The sequence below is a fragment of the Ptychodera flava genome, chromosome 11 (assembly GCF_041260155.1).
Source record: "Ptychodera flava strain L36383 chromosome 11, AS_Pfla_20210202, whole genome shotgun sequence".
NCBI lineage: Eukaryota > Metazoa > Hemichordata > Enteropneusta > Ptychoderidae > Ptychodera > Ptychodera flava.
In genome coordinates, this window is record NC_091938.1 from 30,900,226 (window position 1) to 30,918,764 (window position 18,539).

Consider the following 18,539-nt stretch of genomic DNA (forward strand, 5'->3'; position numbering starts at 1 on the left):
TTGAATGACCTTGTTAAGAGCGAAATTGTCTCAGAATCAATAATGAAACCTAATAACTATAACCTTGCCAATATCGTCTTTGAATGTGATATCGTCTACATTTGACCTGCCATTGATTGTTTAATATGCCTGAGATATCAACCGCTTTCGTATAGAAAATCGATCTAACAGTTGAAATTTTGATGTTACCTTTGCAGACATTAAGGTGACAAGAGGTTAGTTTGCAATTTTGTCACGCAAGATCAGTCTTTAACCTATGATCAGTACTTGACTACTGCCGTTAGTCTTATTGATATTGAGAAAATCATCTTTGGTTCTTTGATGTGGATGTTGGTACTGTACTGGTGATAGAATAGAACATGATCAAAGATAATCTTCGGTCTGCAATTTCGTTAATAATGTTCCTCAGTAATATTCCATGTAGTGATCGCTATGATTATTTGTCACGCTTCAAAAGAATCTATTTTGATGTTTTCATGAAAGTTTAGAAATAATTTATCGGCATCAAGCCAAAATTGTACTCTAAACGTACATTATTTAGAATCCCGTCCTTTGCGGGACTCCCAGTGTCATCTCCACATTTTGTCCAATATTGTGATAGTGCCTGTATTTTGCAGGTTTAAATGTTGTGCAGCCCTTTTTACTGTGTAATACATACGGCTAGTTTTCAATCGGGTTCGAACCCACAACATACGGCATCAGTCGCCTAGCGGAGAGGCCACATAGAGAACCGCTCGGCTAAATCTCCACTCCCCAAAAAGAGTGGTTCACTAGCCGGCAAAGTTGTTACATTTTTCTGACTGAGACCGCTCCACACCTTGTAGAGTTCGTGAAGCACTCACGCACGCACACTCACTATCAGACATCGCACATACAAACTATTCTTTGTACGTTGGCAAAATTGTTAGTGTTACACTAGAGTAAGTTCTTGTTAAATGATCCTGTAAGACAAGTAATGGCCGGACAATGTGAAATGGAAATCGACGGCAGCTGTCAAAAGGAAGCAATTGATATCTTCATGTTACATTCATAGCTGAAGTGTATGTTGGTGATTTGTTTATCAATATATTTATACCACTTTAATGGCTCGTTTTTCAGACATTGATGTAACACGCGGTAAGTTTTTCATTTTGAGAGGCTAATCATGTTATGCTGTTAAATAGCATTTAGGCTGTTCTTGCTCCAGGGTCTATCATGAAACTCAACAACAACATCTTCCTCCAACGTCGTCTGTGAATGTTATATCAACTCAATTTTAGCGAACTGTGAACGATTATTGAACTTGTGTGAGGTCCCAACAGTTTGCGTATAGAAAATGAGCCCCTCACTTGAAATTTTTGTTTCCTTTTCAGACGTCAATGTGACACGAAGTAAGTTCCACATTTTAAGACGCTAGCTTTGTTCTCAACTTATGATAAGAATCGAACTATTGTCGCCAATCTTATTGAAATTGAGAACAACAACTGTTGCCTCAGTTACATAGGTACAGGTCATCTACTGATTTTGGAATAGAACTTGATCAAAGATAACCTTAGATCTGCAGTTTTTCAAATTATCTTCAATAACATTCCTGGAAGTGATCAGTTTGTATTTTGTAATGTTAGAGTAAACCTTTATCGAAGTTTGTATGAAGAATGATTATCTTCCCCTGGAGAAGAAATGTATTCTTAACCTTTATTATTTTCGAATCTCGACGTTTCTTGGACGATATGTGTCACCTGTAAATTTTCTTTTTTATGCATGTGGTTCCATTGTACTGTACCTTCTCTTGCTCAATATCCGTTGTACGTGGGCAAAAAGATTTTGTCATACTGAAGTTAGTTTCTGTTAACTGATCTTGGTGTTCGACGCTACAGACTTCTCTTGGTGTTTTATTGCATGGCATGCATAACCAGCAGAAATAAACACGTGACAAGTAGTATCATAAAAGGCAGAATACTTCCATACTAGTTTGCCTGAACATAAACTTAGTAGAAATATTGACTGTTAAATATGTACAAAGTTTCCTTGTTAATCCGATCTCTGTAATGCCCGCGCCGGTGATCAAATGGAAGCTGTGATTAGTAGGAATTTGGCAAATTGTCATCATATGTTGTAAGTATTTTAAACAGCAAATATATACTGTTTAGTGTTTACCTTTGTCGCTTGCATACAAAGCACGCAAAAAAGTCATAATTATTGATTTTTGAGGTGATGATGATACACCCCATTGGCAGAGTTCATCTTTGAGATAACGTCTTTGTATTCTAGGATATCGGGCATATTGTCAGAGACGTTAATTCATTTACCAAGATCATAAACAATGCATAAGGTCGGCATTACAAAAATGTTTAAAAGAAAGCAGTCGTTATTTTTGTTACATTTAAAGATACATCTGTATGTCGATGGATTTTCATTATATATTAATATTATTTCAACCTTTTTTTCAGACGTTGATGGTACACTCTGTAAGTATTTTACTTTGACTCGCTAATCATTTAATTGCTGTATTGACATTAGCATCGATATTATTTATTGGTATTTATTTATTTATTCATTCGAATGAAAAGCAGGAGTAAAAAGAAACCATAAGAATTATGCAATCAAGGTACATACCATGACGAAAGATCATTTATTATGCCAGGTTTAATTAACCTTATTCATCGAAACTATCAATACCTTTAGTATCTATTGTCAAATACAATTAGCATAATATTGGCTGTATCATAAAATCGTGAACATATTGTCGACATCATATTGCTCGAATGGGAAAACGACTGAATTGTATGACCTGTTCTCGATCCAGGGTCTATCATGAAACTAAAAAATCATAAGCTTTTCAAACGTCATCTGTGAATGTGATCTTATCTAAATTTTAGCTAACTGTGAACAATTATTGGACATTTGTAAGATCCCAATAGTTTGCTTATAGACAATGAGATCCTCACTTGAAATTTTTATGTTCCTTTTTCAGACGTCAATGCGACACGAAGTAAGTTCTACATTTTCACACGCTAACTTCGTCATCAACTAACGATAGGAATCGAACTATTGTCGCCAATCTTATTGAGAATGAGGAAAACAACTTTTGCCTTATTTACATATGCGTAGGTGTTCTACTTATTACGGAATACAATATGTTCAACGTGGCCTAAGGTCTGCAGTTTTTCAAATATTTCTCGGTACTATTCTCTTTTCTCGGATAGAAATCAACTGAATTGTATGACACTGTTCTCGCTCCAGGGTCTATGATGAAACTCATCAATCACAAGCTTTTCCAACGTCGTCTTTGAATGTGATACTGCCTAAATTTTAGCTAACTGTGAACACTTATTGAAAATGTGTGAGATCCCAATAGTTGACGTATAGAAATAGTATAGAAGAAAACAATTATAAAAATTCAAAACTTTGAATATCTGTTTCTGACGTGCATTACAACTTGAGAGGATTTGCCACATTTGAATAGAGTACTACATAACAAAAAAAATATATATATATATATGAATATATATATATATATATATATATATATATATATATATATATATATATATATATATATATATATATATATATTTGTATATTTCAAATTGTTTGTCTTCCAGATCACGTTAGAACAGGTAAGTTTTTCGTTCTGAAACACAGTTTTGTTTTGTATTATAAGTAGTATATATGAATTTTTTCGTATTTCTTTATTCACTAATATAACCACCATGAATATGATAATACAACCGTGCCTGTGAAAATACATTAGTTATATGTTATTGCAAAGAAAAACATAAAAAGGACAAACATATGTGGTAGACCAGATGTATATCCGAAAAATTCAAAAATTTGGCGTATCTCTCCCAAACGTATGTTCTCTCTACGGAATGAACTCCCCCTTAGAATAGATCAATGATTTTCTTGGGAGTCTGAGATAGAACGACCCGTTATGTGCCTTAAATAAATAAAATAATTTCAACTTTTTTTTCAGAGCCTGTGAAAACAGATGGTAAGTGTTTCATATTGATACAGTATTTCATATGTGTTTTTGAAGAAGGGTTTTTCCTTTAGTCGTATTTCTTTGCTTGTTGGAAATATCATCAGGGGAACAATCACATAAGAGGAACCGAGAAGAATTTTCTTGAAACAAGTACATAAAAAAAGTCTAAATTGACAAATATAAGGGGTTGAGTAGAATTCAACCATAAAAGTTCAAAACTTTGAATATCTGTTTCTGACGTGCATTACAACTTTAGAGCGTTTGTTACATTTGAATAGAGCACTACATCAAAAAGCATCTATATTTATATTTGTATATTTCAAATTATTTGTCTTCCAGATCACGTTAGAACAGGTAAGTCTTTTGTTCTGAAACACAATTTGTTTTATATTTTAAGTAGTAGATATGAATTTAATTCGTATTTCTTAATTCAATAAAATAACCACCATGAATATGATAAGACAATCGTGCCTGTGAAAATACAGTAGTTATATGTAATTGCAAAGAAAAACATTACAATGACAAACATATGTGGTAGAACAGATGTAAATCATAAAAATTCAAATTTTGGCGTATCCCTCCCCATCTTTCGTTCTCTCTTCAGAATAACTACCCTTTTAGAATAGAAACATGTTTTTCTCGAGGGTCTATGATAGAACGACCGATTATATGCCTAAAATAGATAATATAATTCCAACTTTTTTTCTTTCAGAGCCTGTGAAAACAGATGGTAAGTGTGTCATATTGATACAGTATTTCATAAGTGTTTTTCAAGAAGGATTTTTCCTTTAGTCGTATTTCTTTGCTTGTTGGAAATATCATCAGGGGGACAATCACATAAGAGGAACCGAGAATAATTTTCTTGAAACAAGTACATAAAAAAGTCTAAATTGACAAATATAAGGGGTTGAGTAGAATTCAACCATAAAAGTTCAAAACTTTGAATATCTGTTTCTGACGTGCATTACAACTTTAGACCGTTCGTTACATTTGAATAGAGTACTACATGAAAAAGCAACTATATATATATTTGTATATTTCAAATTATTTGTCTTCCAGATCACGTTAGAACAGGTAAGTCTTTTGTTCTGAAACACAATTTGTTTTATATTTTAAGTAGTATATATGAATTTAATTCGTATTTCTTAATTCAATAATATAACCACCATGAATATGATAAGACAACCGTGCCTGTGAAAATACAGTAGGTATATGTAATTGCAAAGAAAAACATTACAATGACAAACATATGTGGTAGACCATATGTAAATCATAAAAATTCAAATTTTGGCGTATCCCTCCCCATATTTCGTTCTCTCTACGGAATAGATACCCTTTTAGAATAGAACCATGTTTTTGTCGAGGGTCTATGAAAGAACGACCCATTATATGCCTTAAATAGATAATATAATTCCAACTTTGTTTCTTTCAGAGCCTGTGAAAACAGATGGTAAGTGTGTCATATTGATACAGTATTTCATAAGTGTTTTTCAAGAAGGATTTTTCCTTTAGTCGTATTTCCTTGCTTGTTGGAACTATCATCAGGGGGACGATCACATAAGAGGATGGAGAAGAATTTTCTTGAAACAAGTACATAGAAAAGTCTACATTTGATAAATATAAGGGGTTGAGCAGAAAACAATAATAAAAATTAAAAACTTTGAATATCTGTTTCTGACGTTCATTACAACTTTCGAGCGTTTGTTACATTTGAAGAGAGTACTACATCAAAAAGCAACTATATTTATATATATATTTGTATATTTCAAATTGTTTGTCTTTCAGATCACGTTAGAACAGGTAAGTCTTTCGTTCTGAAAAGCAGTTTGTTTTGTATTATAAGTAGTATATATGAATTTAATTCGTATTTCTTTTTTCACTAATATAACCACAATGAATATGATAAGACAACCGTGCCTGTGAAAATACATTAGTTATATGTAATTGCAAAGAAAAACATTACAATGACAAACATATGTGGTAGAACAGATGTAAATCATAAAAATTCAAATTTTGGCGTATCCCTCCCCATCTTTCGTTCTCTCTACGGAATAAATACCCTTTTAGAATAGAACAATATTTTTCTCGAGGGTCTATGATAGAACGACCCATTATATGCCTTAAATAGATAATATAATTCCAACTTTTTTTTCTTTCAGAGCCTGTGAAAACAGATGGTTAGTGTGTCATATTGATACAGTATTTCATAAGTGTTTTTGAAGAAGGATTTTTCCTTTAGTCGTATTTCTTTGCTTGTTGGAACTATAATCAGGAGGATGATCATATAAGAGAAACCGTGAAGAATTTTCTTGAAACAAGTACATAGAAAAGTCTAAAATTGACAAATATAAATGGTTGACAAGAAAACATTTATAAAAATTCAAAACTTTGAATATCTGTTTCTGACGTGCATTACAACCTTAGAGGATTCGCTACATTTGAATAGAGTACTACATAACAAAACAACTATATATATATATATTCGTATATTTCAAACTGTTTGTCTTCCAGATCACGTTAGAACAGGTAAGTCTTTCGTCCTGAAACACAGTTTTGTTTTGTATTTTAAGAAGCATATATGAATTTTATTCGTATTTCTTTATTCACTAATATAACCACCATGAATATGATAAGACAACCATACCTGTGAAAATACATTAGTTATATGTTATTGCAAAGAAAAACATAAAAAGGACAAACATATGTGGTAGACAAGATGTATATCCGAAAAATTCAAAAATTTGGCGTATCTCTTCCAAACGTTCGTTCTCTCTACGGAATAAACTCCCTTTTTTAACAGAACGATGTTTTTCTCGAGGGTCTATGATAGAAGGACCCATTATATGCCTTTAATAGATAATATAATTCCACCTTTTTTTTCTTTCAGAGCCTGTGAAAACAGATGGTAAGTGTGTCATATTGATACAGTATTTCTTAAGTGTTTTTCAAGAAAGATTTTTCCTTAAGTCGTATTTCTTTGCTTGTTGCAACTATCATCATGGGGACGATCACATAAGAGTATGGAGAAGAATTTTCTTTAAACAAGTACATAAATAAGTCTAAAATTGACAAATATAAGTGGTTGAGCAGAAAACAATCATAAAAATTCAAAACTTTGAATATCTGTTTCTGACGTGAAGTACAACTTGAGAGGATTCGCTCCATTTGAATAGAGTACTACATAACAAAACAACTATATATATTTGTATATTTCAAATTGTTTGTCTTCCAGATCACGTTAGAACAGGTAAGTCTTTCGTTCTGAAAAGCAGTTTGTTTTGTATTATAAGTAGTATATATGAATTTTATTCGTATTTCTTTATTCACTGATATAACCACCATGAATATGATAAGACAACTGTGCCTGTGACAATAGATTGGCTATATATAATTGAAAAGAACAACATAAGATTGACAAGCATATGTGGTAGACAAGATATAAATCGTAAAAATTCAAAAAAAATTGGCGTATCTCTACCCGACGTTCGTTCTCTCTACGGAATAAACTCCCTTTTTGAATAGAACCATGTTTTCACGAGGGTCAATGATAGAATGACTCATTATATGCCTTAAATAGATAACATAATTCCAACATTTTTCCTCAGAGCCTGTGAAAACAGATGGTAAGTGTGTCATATTGATACAGTATTTCATAAATATTCTTCATTAAGGATTTTTTCTTTAGTCGTATTTCTTTGCTTGTTGAAAATATCATCAGGAGGATGATCACATAAGAGGAACCGAGAAGAATTTTCTTTAAACAAGTACATAAAAAAGTCCACAATTTACAAATATAAGTGGTTGACAATCGTAAGCTTTTCCGTGGTCGTCTATGAATATGATATCGTCTAAATTTTAGCTAACAATGAACAATTATCGAACATTTGTTAGATCCCAATAGTTTGCTTATAGACAATGAGCCTCTCACTTGAATTTTTTATGTTCCTTTTCAGACGTCAATGCGACACGAAGTAAGTTCTACATTTTCACACGCTAACTTTGTCATCAACTTATGATAGGAATCGAACTATTATCGCCAATCTTATTGAGAATGAGAAAAAACAACTGTTGCCTTATTTACATATGCGTAGGTGTTCTACTTATTACGGAATACAATATGGTCAACGTGGCCTAAGGTCTGCAGTTTTTCAAATATTTCTCAGTGCTATTCTCTTTTCTCGGATAGAAATCAACTGAATTGTATGACACTGTTCTCGCTCCAGGGTCTATGATGAAACTCATCAATCACAAGCTTTTCCAACGTCGTCTTTGAATGTGATACTGCCTAAATTTTAGCTAACTGTGAACACTTATTGAACGTGTGTGAGATCCCAATAGTTTACGTATAGAAAATGAGCCCCTTAGTTGAAATGTTCATATTCCTTTTTTCAGACGTCAATGTGACAAGAAATAAGTTTTACATTTTGCCACGCTTACTTTGTCTTTAACTGATGACAAGAATCGAACTATTGTCGCCAATCTTATTGAAATTGAGAAAAACAATGGTTGCCTCATTGACATAGGTGAAGGTATTCTACTTAATACGGCATAAACATGATCCAAGATGACCTGAGGTCTGCAGTTTTTTTCAAATTTTCCTTAGTAATATTCACTCTTCTCGGATAGAAAACGACTGAATTGTATGACCGTGTTCTCGATCCAGCGTCTATGATGAAACTCAACAGTAATAAGTTTTTCCAACCTATTCTGTGAATGTGATATCGTCTAAATGTTAGCTAACTGTGAAGACTAATTGAAGATGTGTGAGATCCTAATAGTTTGCGTATAGAAAATGAGCCCCTAACTTAAAATTTTGATGTTCCTTTTTCAGACGTCAGTGTGACACGAGGTAAGTTTTACATTTTGAATACGCTTACTTTGTCTTTAACTTATGACAAGAATCTGACTATTGTCGCCAATCTTATTGACATTGAGAAATTTAACCGTTGCCACATTGACAGCGGGACGTGTATTCTACTTACTATGGAATAAACATGATAAACGATGAACGTAAGTCTGTAGTTTTTCAAATTCTCCAGAGTAACGTTCCTGGTATTGATTAGTTTGTTTTTTGTCATGCTAGAGTAAGTCTTTGTTCGAAGTTTGTATGAAAGATGGGGAATAACATCTTGCACTTGAGAACAAATCTTTTCTAGAGCTTTATTATTTTAATCCCTTCCTTTTTGCCGCTTATTGTCAGCTCCAAGTTTTTGTCCTATGCAGTGATACTGCGTGTCTTATGCATATGGGTATATTGTACAGTATACATATATTGACCGGCCGAAGCCGACTGAAACAATCTGGTTTTAGGGAAGACTCACAGGCCCGGGGCAGGGTCAAAGACGTATGCTGTTACGCTCATGACCAGTGACTACATGTTTTATAGGTCATGCATCAAAAAGTACCATACACAAAACGTGTTGCATATAATGTGAACGAAGTTTCAAGTTTCCGACAGAGTTGGAATACTTCTGCAAAACGTTCTATGCACTTTTGATTATCATTCTCGTCCGTTTCGAGTCCTTGTTGGAAACCAGAGTATCCAGCATTTATTCAGAAAGAAGGATTAACCGAAAAATGTCTCGACTATTGTTTTCGCTTCGTTTACATTCCCGTTCGCGCTTGTGCAAATGTCGTTTTTGAAGTTAGCAATTGATGCCTGGCAGGCAACTGATGCCTGGTAACGTAGTTTACGTGGATCAGCACAAATAAAGAACACATCCCGGGTGACTATCGTTCGATGAATAAGAACACAGCCTACGGATGAGCTGTATTATTTTACCTTCAAGACTGATGCTCAATATCAGCTTTACGTTTAGAATTTTAGAATGTAACTCTGTCCGGTCAGTTCACTGTAGGAAGGCTGTGAAATCTTCAGATTGTTTCTAAATCGATTAAACAGTCATCCTGTTTAGTTAGAATATCTTCAAGTCTGATGTTCAATATCAGCTTTACGTTTAGAATTTTATGATGTAGCGTTGTCTGTTCAGTTCACTTTAGGAAAGCTTGAAATCTTCAGATTATTTCTAAATCTATGTTATAGTCATTCTGTTTAGCAAGTGGGTATATATTGATGTTCCTCAGTATCGACTCATAAAGTGCTTCCATTTTGATACAATTTTGATAACAAAAAATTTTGATAACATTGAGGTGTTTGAGCCGGCTCACATGCGTTTATTGTTTAGCGATGTACATTTTCTAGTAGCTCGCACAATAAACGTGTCGGCTTCTAACTACATACTATCACATCTCGTATGTTTGTCGTCAAGCAGAGTGTTTTATTGAAATAACGACACTCACAAGTCATAGTTTTTAGTCCCCAAGGGCAACGTCTGGGGGACTTACAGGTCTGGTCAAGTCCGTGCGTGCTTGCTTGCCTCCGCCCGTCCACGCGGATATCTCAGAAATGTCTTCAGCAAGTTCATTCAAACCTGTTAGAAGGATTACTCCCTATGTCATACATATGCAGGTCGATATGCAGATTTTGGATAAACGAAGTTCTTATAGCACACAATGGCATACGTCAGTATTGTGTGAATTATCTGCCAATTTGCACACTTGATGAATTTTTGTAATTAGGGTGACATGTCTAGAAATACTGCAGCAAATTTGACAAAACATGGTAATTTTTTGCACACAGTCATGTAGGAGTGTGTAAGACACTTAACAGCATCATATTAATTAATTTCTAATTTGTATATTTAACGAACTTCCTAATTAGTGCGCTATGTCCGTTAAATTTAATGAAACGTGGTACAGATTTTGATTTCTCAGTACTCGAATACTCTGTGAAGACATAGAGAAGTATCATGTCAATATCTTTCTAATTTGCGTATTTGAAGAACTTTCATAATTAGTGTAATATGTCTAGTAATGCTGCATTTAATTTGATGAAATAGGGTACAGATGTTTATTTTCAAGTTAAGTAGTGTAATGGCGTGTAGAGATATGTAGTTGTATCATGTCAACTAACTGCTGATTTGCATATTTAATGAATTTTAGTAATTAGGCTGAAATGTCATGAAAGACTTCAACAAATTTCATGAAACTTTGTACAGATGTTGAGCTCACATTGCTTAAAAAGTGAATATAGACGTTTATTAGTGTCATGATAGTAAATTTTTAATTTACATGTTTAGTGAAGTTTCCTAATTAGAGTGATATGTCCAAATATACTGCATCCAATTTGATGACACGTGGTACAGATGTTGATCTGTCAGTACTGTAATACTTTGTGAAGACAATAAGAAGTAATGTAAATTAATTGCTAATTTGCATATATAAAACTTGGCACTGATGTTGAGCTCACATTGCTTTAACAGTAAATAAAGTGATTTATCAATTCATGTTTATAAATTATCAATGTATACATATGAAAAAGCTTTCCTTGTTAGAGTGATATGTCAAGAAATACTGCAGATGTTTACATACAGATGTTTTCTCTCACAGATCTCTAATACATTTCAATGACGCGGTATATTAATTGCTAATTTGCATTGTGTATTTTTGGTTTTAGGGTGAATATCCAAAAGTACTGCATTGAATTTTATGAAATGTGGTACAGGTGATGATCTGCCAGTGTTATAATACGATGATAAAATGTTTGGCAATATCGTGTTGATTAATTACTAATTGACTAATTCAGTTATCTTTTGTAATTAGGGTGGCAGCCCGGAGTGGTTTACGTTTCCACTGCCATGGAACTCACTCTAAGCCATTAAGCCCCATCGGTATCTCAGTATTTTAATCACAGACTCAAGTAATGAACAAGACTCAATCCTCTCTGAGGACTTGCAATCAAAGTATCCATTAACAAATGGCACTGTGTCATCAATGATGACTTTTGATCATATTTTGTCGCAGTATGTCCTACATTTTCCGTTTTCTTGATTTTAGCAGCAACCACAGACGCACCTTGTGAAGACAGTACAGGTAGAGTAATGTATATAATGTCAGCTAAACTCATAGTAAAAAAAACAAAGAAAAGGCGAGGTAAAGATAAAAATATTAATAATACTTATGTAACAAAGAGTACCTTTCTTCGTTATAAACTCAAAAATTACGACCTTCCGATTCTTCTTAGAGGCGCATGTGGAATTGTTACAAATATTTTACCCGCAATGTTGTCTAATTGGGCACAAGCTACGGGAATCTTCCACTTTTCGGTAAGTTGTGTAATAATGAACATAGCTTCATCCAATAGTAAATTACTTGCATATTCTTAAATGTAAAGTCTCATTGATATTCTCCATATTAACATTTTAAATGTATATTTTACAGAATGCGGCTCAGCAAGATCCATGGCCAGCTTGATGCTATTTGCATTTACATTGATTGCGATGACACAGAACATGGCACAATGGAGGTAAGCTCGATCATACTTAGTTAGATATGACCGTCGTTTGTTAGACATCCTTGTATATGAGAGTTAACTACCCACTGTCGAAATTTACCACAGATTAGGCGAAAATCACACTAGCTGTTTTGTTACATTATGGGCATTTACGATAACGTTTCAAACTAGGTTTTTTGTTTTCTTAAATTCGGAGTACAGGAAGTGATTTGTAGCCTAATCTAATAACATGGTTTGAAATTCAACCCTCACCATCGCACACAAATAATTGAAAGCAGCACTAGAAGAGAGAATGGGATTATAAACTTTTACATAATGTTCTTTCATCGTAAATTAAAATAATTCACGAATAAAGTAGATTTTGTTCGATGTATTGTCTATATGATCGCGTTAATTAATGCATTTGTCTTTTGCATTTCAGTATCATTTGATTGGTGTCAAAAGAGTTACTACAGTAAATATAATGACAACAAATCCCCAGCGAGTATCTTTCTTTGAGATCGTGCAGTTTTCAAAAATGTAGCATCTTGAATTCATTTTCGATGAATGTTCAGAATTTAGTTGTTAAGACGGAATATGAACATATTGCTAAAAACGACCTATTTGTGTCTTTACAATTTTCCTGCTTTCAGTTTTATAAAGAATTATCGATCACTGGGTCCTGAGAGGGCAGTTAGCAAAAACGTAGAAACGAAATAAGCAAAACTGCTGCAAAATTGCAAGTTTGAACACAGTAGGGAATTGTAAAAATATGCAAAAAGTTCGGTTGCGGAAAAAGAATGCAGGCTGCATTCTGTCAAACTCCCTTTCACAATCCAGCACTTTGTCACGAAACATGCAGACTTCGTTAGAACATACCATAATGTCCTAGTAAGAGCAAAGTAGAAGGTAAAGAGATTAGCCTTTTTTGAAGTATGAAACTTCCCTCCCAGTTGCAAGAAATGAGTAAATTTAAATAGTACCTGAGTTCATAATGAAAATAGAAATCAATTATTGTCGACAAGGGTTCACAATTGCTCATTTTATAATCGAATTTATTCATATGCAAGTTGTCATGTCTTTATAGTGACCAATTTGTTTAATAAGGACCTGCACAAATAAATTGTTTTACATTAACACATGCAACGTACCGTACAGAAAGCCGGTATCTCTTATTTAACATAGGTCTTCGACTTTTTCAGACTCTGAAATGTAATTTGTAGATAACAAAGCTCTACTAAGAAATATTTAGTCACTATAGTGACGAAATAAAGACAGAGCCGCACCATAAGACTCCAGCTCTGCTCATTAGTCGGGATGTTGAGAATCAAGGGTATCAACGCAAAGGCTTTGATGCTAATATCATCGTCAACAACTCGATGGTTCACTGCAAGACGGGCGTATCCCCTGTGTTAAAGTGTAAGAGATACGTCCCTTATGCACTAGGCCATCGAACTGATGTCTACTGAATTTGTGAACAATCCCGTTAATTGAATGTGAGTAGCTTACAAACCACGTATGCCATGTGACTAAGTGTGTTCATGGGAATCGTCTCATAAGCCTCGGTATTTAAGAATGACATCTTATTTGTGACTACGAATTGAATATTTGATCTCGTGTTTGTTTCACCGGCGTATTGTTTACATGTTGTTGGCATTTTAATACGATAAGCAATAACTCATGTATTACATTTCGGTTTATGGTGTCTCTATGGTGCGTTTCCATTCTTATTTATTTTGTTCGTACTTATAATTCTGAAGTTACTTGGCCGGTCTCCGGACTCAAAATTCCCCCTTAATATATGTATGAATATCGCGATCAGTGTTGGATATCATTACTAAATAATTAAACACAACTATCCATTAACAGGTCTCGCCTGCAACACGTACCTGAAAACCACTTCACATTATGTTGTGATCCACACTACCGGAATATTACAGATAGTAGTGCGCCCTCGTATTGGCAGCCTCCAGATTTTCCTTTCCTATTTTATTCGATTCTTGCCTTGATCCTGTTGGTTCACCTCAATCTACAAGTATACTGTTATCAAGATATTTTTTCAATTTTTCTGCAAAATGTGACACAGTTTATGCACAACCGATTATTCTAGCTGCAGTGGCTTTGAATTGCTATGCTAATTTATTACGACGCAGTACAGTTAAACATTGCTTCCATTCATTAACACTTCACACAACTCAAAACTGTCAAATTCTGTAGGCGATAATATCAAGTTATTGAGACCAAACCAAAATCCCGCTACAAACAGAGGTGCCCGGACTGTTTCAAAGAAGAGAAGGCACCTCAAAAGTGTCACCCTTAAAAAAATTAACTACTTACAGGCATTTTGTAGTACTGCGTCGTAGATCAGTAATAAATTAGCATATCAATTAACCGCCACTGCAGCTAGAATAAGCGGCTGTGCATAAACCGTGTCCAATTAAAAAAAAATCGCAAACGTCTACAACCTGGTTCGAATTCCAACACGTCTCGACATCGACATTTCTAATACAATTCACAGAAACTGTCAAAATGCCCGATGTGGAGACCACTTAGCCTATTGACTAGGACAGTTGCAAGTGAAAAAAAGGCGAGCAATACGACAAGGTCCCGGATTAGCGTGATTTGTCGGATGCAGCTGATTTGGCATTCTTCGGCTGTTGCAAGTTATTCAGAACCTTAAACATGACGACTTGATATATAAATTGTCTCTGATCCAATCTGCACTACCGATGATATCGAAGTAATGAAATGTAGGACTGAAATAGAAAAAATATAAAATTTATAAAGTTACATAACTACATACAGGTATGGCAAGAATGTCGAGCTTGATAGAAAGAGGAAATGACTTTCTGGTGGATTGTAAAGGTACAATGTGAATCTTTGAGCGTGTTAGGGACATTACAGAGAGTAAATGATATACAAAATGGTCGTCAGGCAACGAGCTAGTAGGCACATGAAGGAAGTTCACTGGATTTGAAAATACCACACACACGTTGAAACTCTTCAGTCATAACATTCTAATAGACGGTTGGCATACCATTGGTACCTATGCGTATTTAATTCATACTCATATGAAGACGACTTCCTTCGATCTCCATAAAAGTGACAGGGTGCATAATCTTTGTCACGCTGAATTAACAGTTCTTCTGCTGGACAGAAGTGTTCCCGACGCCATCTGAAGCCCATTGCTGTGATTGAGTTTGTGCGTGATGTACAGTAGCAAGTGTAGATGTGAGAGTGCTCGGTGTACTATGCAGTATGTGGAGGGATCGTGGTGTGAAAAGTTGTTACAATTTAGCTATGTTATTGAACCCCCTTTTTAAGGGTGGGATTTAGCCGAGTGGTTTTGGCTGTGATGTCTTTGCTTGACGACCAGCGTACGGTAAGTATTGAGTCGAATCCGGTCGAGAATGTGCAGCTACCAATTTATTTACGATCTGTTAAGGGGCGCTGCACGTGACACGGCGTATTTTGCTCAAAATCAACGTTTTTGCAAATATTCATTCAATTTTAACTAATTTGTTGAACAAGATTAAAATATTGGTTGCCTTTAAGCTTGTCAAACAGTCATAAGTTGGAAGATAAAGAAGTGTAAATTTATGCAAATGCATGCAAAGCATCAAATTTCCTGGCTTCCCTTTTTCTTCAAATTTCATTATTTCTAAAGAATTTAACTCCACTCTGGCTGCGTCAAATTTTCTGAAGTTTTCAAATTATGTTCTTTAAATGCTATATAACAAAACGGCCATTTTGTTCGACAATAAAGTTCTTACATTTTGAATGTGAGGCATTTTAATTTTGCTTGTCATGATTTCAATCACTTTTTTAGTGTCAGTCTTTCAACCCCGGCCATTTTAGAATGATGATGGATAATGCAAAATAAAATTTTCGTTTTTCTGCTTGTACGTTTGCTTTAAGTGAAATATTAAATGTCAGAAAATGGTATTAAGTTATTGTCTTAAATTATTTTTTATCATTAATACCAAAATTGAGGTTTTCTAGCCAATTTATATACCTCCTTCATTCTTCGAGTAAACTATTGCTATAATAATAAACATTAGGTTCTATGCTTTTTCAAAATATATAGTATGAGGGGTTTCCTTGTCATTTTTGATGAGAAATATTGCTATGAAAAAAGCTGTGTTGGTGACATGTAGCTCCAACTAATTCACCTAAATTATATTTATCCCGATGAGTTAGAGATTAAAATAACAACAAAAATTATGAACTCAGCTTTATATCTGGATTTTTTGCTCCGTATTGGCGGCACACTAAGCTGTGTGGCAAAAGGGATATTTTTTATTTTGAGAACGTAAATCATCCCTACTCGTTTAATAATATTTTCTCAGCACCAGCGTCATATGATACTGTAGAGCTTGTGATTCATATGAGGATAAGATATCCTTGAAGATGTTTCATGGTAGATCATGTGGAGATATTGTGGACAGGAGAAATATGAATTTTTAAGCACACAAATAATGTTAATAATTGATAAATCGGGCAACACTGCCGGATATTTTGCCGTGAAATCCTCACAAACAGAAAATACATCGATTTTTACATCTTCATGCTTTGTTCTCTCTGACATACGATGAAGACTGAACTCTTCCATATACTGTATATGTAATAGCACTCGCCACAAGGATCAAGTAGAAAGGCTGTCATTCGACAGAAGCAATATGTTGGTTGGAGAACGGTTCGACTTAAACTGTGAATTATTCAGATGCGGAAGGTAACAAAATTGCGAACGTAGACCTAAGTTATATATCAGTTGAAAAAATTCTATGTACAGTGATGATATTTCGGTTATATATGACATACGTATATCAAATATCCACATTAATACAAAAAAGCTATAAAGTTGGGTAGGAACGCACAATTAAAAATACATGCCACAATTAAAGTTTCACACGAAAGAAGCAAACATAGGTAGCTAACATAGCAACGTGAATAAACGAATATACAAAAAATATCGGTACTTGTTAAGATAAGTGGTAGGGTTGTGCGGCCGCTCGTTAAAAACCCATGGCACATTTTAGCCGTAAGATCTCGTTTTTAGGACCCCATTGTAGACCTTTACTACCTTAAAAAAATTGACCCATTTCAAGAGTCATGGTTTCGCGATTTGCAAAATGCGTATGGGATGAAAACAAAATATTTGCATGATCGGGTTACCGGCAAACCCTACCATATTTATATTGTTGCTGACGGAGCCATGATTTGCCAAAACATTTTTGGAAATACTAAACATTCGGATGAAATAACATCTTTCACTCCAATAAAATTTGGTCTAGCTTCTGAAATTTATCAGTTATCTCAGTTATCGTCTGAATGGTGTTCTTTTGTTATTACGAACCACGAGAAGCCTAACGTTCGTCCGTAAAGCACTAGCTAATGGGGCCGTGGCCGGCCAAGCTATCATAAGTACTTGGAGTAGTAGAGCCACTCTGTTTGGATATTTTCTATTGGCCAAATATCTTCCAAATGTGGACGTATAACCAATCAGTGACGGTGTTTTAAAACCAAGTCGACACTTACTTTAGCTAAAGCTAGGGGGTCTCGTTCATAGTTTTCCTATCACACAGTGACAAAAAAGATATCGATGCATCTCAAGAGCGAGTCGTGATGCTAGCAAGACGGGGACAGACAGTTGAAATACGTTTTTGTATTTTACAAATTTGCGCGGAAAAAATCAACCCCATTTTGAACCCTGGTTGACGGCGAACTTGATACCCCCATTTATGACCAATATGCTGAAAAATCCACTCATCGGGCGGCACGTATACATATTGGCAAGTAATGGAAGTGCTCCCCCGGGGAGACGAGGACAGAGATGTTCTCTTTGCATGTGATCAAATGGATGACCCTGTCAACTTGATTATTGCTTCACATTATGTGCTATTACAATTCAAAAAAAGTTGTGATAGAAACGTCTACGCCTGAAAGGAAAGTCCAGTGCCATAAATCAGTTGCACACGAATCGCGATAAACAAAATATCTGTAACGTAGCAACGTGAGTAAACAAACAAAACTAACTCACATCGATTGGATTCAATTTCTTAACTTAAGTTCTAACCAATCACAAAATTTTCACAGTGGAAATGGTGATTTACTCCCTTCGTTATATTGTCCAATCGTTGTTCAACACTTGGTGTTTATGCCTGATTGACAGTGCAAACTATATTCACCAGACGAAGTCTGTCCGTCTGGCCCAGACGACGCTGGAGCCGCAATGTGCGATAC

General features: G+C 34.7%; 1 long non-coding RNA gene across 3 annotated transcripts; it reads left to right on the forward strand.

The window, feature by feature from the left end:
* Window positions 1-233: 233 nt before the first annotated feature.
* Window positions 234-13,922, forward strand: LOC139144085 (uncharacterized). 3 transcript variants are annotated; one of them, XR_011554730.1, is made up of 7 exons: window positions 7,196-7,211; window positions 7,570-7,587; window positions 7,918-7,935; window positions 8,796-8,813; window positions 11,861-11,896; window positions 12,245-12,329; window positions 12,739-13,922. It is a non-coding gene; the product is annotated as an uncharacterized lncRNA (long non-coding RNA). The 3 variants fall into 3 exon arrangements; XR_011554731.1 differs by having other exon boundaries at window positions 11,864-11,896; XR_011554729.1 differs by lacking the exons at window positions 7,196-7,211; window positions 7,570-7,587; window positions 7,918-7,935 and adding an exon at window positions 234-1,370.
* Window positions 13,923-18,539: the final 4,617 nt, after the last annotated feature.